General features: G+C 40.4%; 1 long non-coding RNA gene across 1 annotated transcript; it reads left to right on the top strand.

Annotated features, from left to right (window-relative positions):
- Positions 1 to 54: 54 nt before the first annotated feature.
- LOC118372385 (uncharacterized) lies at positions 55 to 1,833 on the top strand. The gene is made up of 3 exons (XR_004823209.2): positions 55 to 202; positions 826 to 1,018; positions 1,722 to 1,833. It is a non-coding gene; the product is annotated as an uncharacterized LOC118372385 (long non-coding RNA).
- Positions 1,834 to 5,073: the final 3,240 nt, after the last annotated feature.

The raw sequence follows: 5,073 nt of genomic DNA, 5'->3' as shown, positions 1-5,073 counted from the left end.
CTGTAGTCTAGCACAGTTTTCCCAGCCAGTCCGTGGTAAGCGCAGCTGACGGAGGCCGTGTTCGTGAGGATCAAAACCGTCATGTATCATGGGTGACTTGCTGACTGATCGACAAATAATAATGAGCAATTATTTACGATGTAAAGTTCCTTGTAGATCAGACAGTCGGCAGTCGGCGCCAATGTCGAACAAGCCCATTAAGGTAACATTTTACAATTAAAGTAATAGTTCACCTCACATTTAGTTTGTCAAAAAGGTGCCTTCAGAAAGTATTCACACCACTTGACTTCTCCCAAATTATGTTGTGTTACAGCCTGAATTTACAATGTATTAAATTGAGATGTTGTTTCACTGGCATACTGGCACACAATACCCAATAATGTCCACGTGGAATTATGTTTTTCGACATTTTTGCAAATTAATACAATTTAAAAGCTGAAATGTCTTAAGTCAATAAGTATTCAACAGCTTTGTTATGACAAGTCTAAATAATTTCAGGAGTAAAAATGTGCTTAACAAGTCACATAATAACTTGGATGGACTTACTCTGTGTGTAACAATATTGTTTAACATGATTTTTAAGACACTGCATCTCAGTGCTAGAAGTGTCACTACAGGCATCCTGGTTCGAATCCAGGCTGTATCACAACCGGCCGTGATTGGGAGTCCCATAGGGCGGTGCACAATTGGCCCCGCGTCGTCCGGATTTGGGCGGTGTAGGCCATCATTGTAAATAAGAATTTGTTCTTAGCTGACTTGCCTAGTTAAATAAAACATACAATTATCTGTAAGGTCCCTCAGTCAAGCATTGAATTTTTAACACAGATTCAACCACAAAGACCAGGGAAGTTTTCTGATGCCTCGCAAAGAAGGGCACCTGGCCACCGTTCATCTATCAGAGAAGATCTGTGGACAGACTAAGTTCCACTGTCACCCAGGAGCCTGTGTCCATGGCATCAACTCCCTCCTGCCCACAGTTCTGGCCAACTACTTCAATATTGACACCATTGTCACTCAGGTAGGTTTTAACGACCTTTGTTTTAAGAGATCTGAGGAACTGAGTGAGGACTACAAACATTTTTAAACAGCCTCGATAGCACAGGGAAGAGATTAATTATCTCTGGTGGGGGGCGGGACATCTACCCTCTTTCTTTCTACATGTCCTTGTTTTGTATGTCGTGTTTTGTATTATTTGTTTTGCACCCAGAACTCTGGGTCTTGTTGTTCCTGTATGCTCTTTTATGTTTAAGTAAGAATTGTATATCTGTCTTGTATACCTATACACCATTCTTGTGTGTGTTTAATAAAAAATATTTGAAACAAAAGTTGCAGGTCCATTATGATATTCTGAGAGAGCAACTTGGCATATATAACAAGGCAATTATAAATGCCAACCGGGGTCATTTGTTGAACTTCATCACTATTAATCAGAATAATTTGAGTCTCGACCAATAATGGCCTGATGAATCCTACCCCTGCAAACCTATTTGAACTTTCCTCCAAATCTAAATGTAATGAGTTTGCAGTGTATTTCAGAGGTAAGATTAGATAACATAAGGCTCGGTATCAGTCAAGCAAGACCTGATTAGAAGTTTGTATTTTTGAAAAATTCTATTCTGTTTTTTATGCCCACCACAGCACATAGACAGTCTTAGTTAAAGTAGTAAATGATCTTAGAGCCAACACAGATGCCAAACAACTTTCTGTCCTTGTACTCTTAGATTAAGGTGCTGCATTTGACACTGTTGACCATGATGTCCTTCTGGAAAGACTAGAGAGGTGAGATGGCTTCTCCGGTCCAGTTCTAAATTGTTTTAGGACCTATTTAACCAGTCAAGTGTTTCTTGTAACATAACTCAAAGAAAATACATATCACATGTGCTTTCCACATGGTTCAATTTTGGGTCCAGTTGTCACGACTCCCACCGAATGTGGCTCCCCTGCCTGTTCAGGCGGCGCTAGGCAGTTGTCGTCACTGGTCTACTAGCCGCCACCGATCCCTTTTTCCTTTTCTGTTCGTTTGGTCTTATTCCTTGCACCTGTCCCTTATTTTGTTTCCTGATTTATGTCTATTTTAGCCTTTTAGGCCCGCCTATGTTCGTGCAGGATTATTTTCTGTTAGTCATGGTCTGTCTGTCTGTCTGTTTGTCTGTTTGTTTGTTTGTTTGTTTGTCCTGTCTGTTTGTCCTGTTTGTCCCCTGTGTTGGGTCGGACTATTTTTCTGTCTGTTTATCGCCTATGGTTTTGGGCATTCGTGTGGGAATCCCAATAAAGATGGGTTTCCCCAGTATCCTCTGCTCTCTGCAATTGACTCTGCACCCACCACTCCAGGCGATTGTGACACCGGTACTGTTCAATTTATATATGTTACCCCTTGGCAGCGTTATCAGAAAGCTCAGCATTGATTTCCACTGCTACACAGACGATACACAACTTTAGCTCCAAGGATAAATTATTAGACTGTATTAGTGATTTAAATACTTGGATGGCTCACAACTTCCTCCAGCTAAATCATCATAAGATCAAGGTACTTATTGTTGAAGCCAAAGCACAAAGAGAGAATCTAGCCGCACATTTGAATTCATAGGCAATAAAGATTAAACACCAGGTAAAAAACCTAGGTGTTATTTTAGATTCTGAACTAAATTTCTCATCACACATTTGGAATGTGATCAAAATTCATTTTTAACATCTGAGGAACATTGCCAAGGTGTGTCCATTTCTCTCTTAGGCTGATCCAGAGAGATTCATCCATGCTTTTATTACAAGCAGGCTTGACTACTGTAATGCTCTCCTGTCTGGTATACCCAAAAAAGCCATTGGTCAACTGCAAAACATACAGAATGCTACAGCATGGGTACTGACAAAGACCAGACAGAGAGCACACATTACACCAGTTTTAAGGTCTCTGCACTGGCTGCCTGTGAGTTTTAGAATACATTTTAAGATTCTTCCATTGGTTTTTAAATCAATCCATGGTTGTGCACCCCAATACATGTCAGACATGCTTTTAAGTTATTTACCCAGTAAGTCTTTAGTCAGCCTTTAGTTATTATTTCCCCAGCCTCTGGAATAGCCTGCCAGAGAACCTGAGGGGGGGCAAACCTGTGGACATATTTTAAAATATATATTTTTAGCTTAGCTTTTCCTTAGGGTTCTTTCTAGTTGTTCAGTTGGGTGTCATTATTTTCTTCCTGTAAAGTGCATTGCATGTCTGAAATGTGCTGTATAAATAAAGCTTGATTGGATTTGATTTGACCTATTGGTAGATGGTTAAAAAAAAAAGCAGACAGAATTTCCCTTTGAGTATGGTGAAGTTATTAGTTACACTTTGGATGCTGTATCAATACACCCAGTCACTGCAAATATACTTTCTTACTCAGTTGCCAGAGAGGAAAAACATCTCTCAGGGATCTAACTATGAGGCTAATGGTGACATTAAAATAGTTACAGAGTTTAATGGCTGTGATAGGAGAAAACTGAGAATGGATCAACAACATTGTAGTTACTCTACACTACTAACCTAAATGACAGAATGAAAAGATGGAAGCCATTACAGAATAAAAATATTCCAAAACATGCATCCTGTTTGCAATAAGGCAACAAAGTACAACTGCAAAAAATGTGGCAAATACATTAACTTTAGAAAGCATTATGTTTGTAGATGGCTGTGTAACAATGATCAACAACCAACTTGACAGAGCTTGAAAATGTGTAAAAAATAATAATGGGCTAATACTGTACAATCCAGGTGTGCAAAGCTATTAGACACTTACCCAGAAAGACTCACAGTTGTAATTACATTTACATTACATTTAAGTCATTTAGCAGACGCTCTTATCCAGAGCGACTTACAAATTGGTGCATTCACCTTATGACATCCAGTGGAACAGCCACTTTACAATAGTGCATCTAAATATTTTAAGGGGGTGAGAAGGATTACTTTATCCTATCCTAGGTATTCCTTAAAGAGGTGGGGTTTCAGGTGTCTCCGGAAGGTGGTGATTGACTCCGCTGTCCTGGCGTCGTGAGGGAGTGTGTTCCACCATTGGGGAGCCAGAGCAGCGAACCGTTTTGACTGGGCTGAGCGGGAACTGTACTTCCTCAGTGGTAGGGAGGCGAGCAGGCCAGAGGTGGATGAACGCAGTGCCCTTGTTTGGGTGTAGGGCCTGATCAGAGCCTGGAGGTACTGAGGTGCCGTTCCCCTCACAGCTCCGTAGGCAAGCACCATGGTCTTGTAGCGGATGCGAGCTTCAACTGGAAGCCAGTGGAGAGAGCGGAGGAGCGGGGTGACGTGAGAGAACTTGGGAAGGTTGAACACCAGACGGGCTGCGGTAATCACTGCCAAAGGTGACTCAGATGTGAATACTTACGTGAATTAGATATTTCTATACTTAATTTTCAACACATTTGCAATAATTTCTAAAAACATGTTTTCACTTTGTCATTATGGGGTTTTGTGTGAAGATGAGTGAGTATTTTTTTTTAAATGTAATCAATTTTGAATTCAGGCAAAATACTTTCAGCATGCATATAGGGAAGGACACTCAACAAGCACAGCACATAGACAAATGACTGATGATTGGCTGAGAGAAATTGATGATAAAATGATTGTGGGGGCTGTCTTGTTAGACTTCAGTGCAGCTTTGAGTCTGCTGCTGGAAAAGCGTATGTGTTATGGCTTTACACCCCCTGCTATAATGTGGATAAAGAGTTACTTGTCTAACAGAACACAGAGGGTGGTTTTTTTTAATGGAAGCCTCTCAAACATAATCCAGGTAGAATCATGAATTCCCCAGTATAGCTGTTTAGGCCCCTTGCTCTTTTCAATCTTTACTAACGACATGCCACTGGCTTTGAGTAAGGCGTGTGTCTATGTATGCGGATGACTCAACACTATACACGTCAGCTACTACAGCAACTGAAATGACTGCAACACTTAACAAAGAGCTGCAGTTAGTTTTGGAATGGGTAAGAAGGAATAAGTTAGTCCTAAATATTTCTAAAACTAAAAGCATTGTATTTGGGACAAATCATTTACTAAACCCTAAACCTCAACTATGTCTTGTAATG

This window comes from Oncorhynchus keta, chromosome 37 (assembly GCF_023373465.1).
Source record: "Oncorhynchus keta strain PuntledgeMale-10-30-2019 chromosome 37, Oket_V2, whole genome shotgun sequence".
NCBI classification, from domain to species: domain Eukaryota; kingdom Metazoa; phylum Chordata; class Actinopteri; order Salmoniformes; family Salmonidae; genus Oncorhynchus; species Oncorhynchus keta.
Note: the sequence above shows the minus strand (reverse complement) of the source record. Positions and strands in the feature narration are given on the sequence as shown.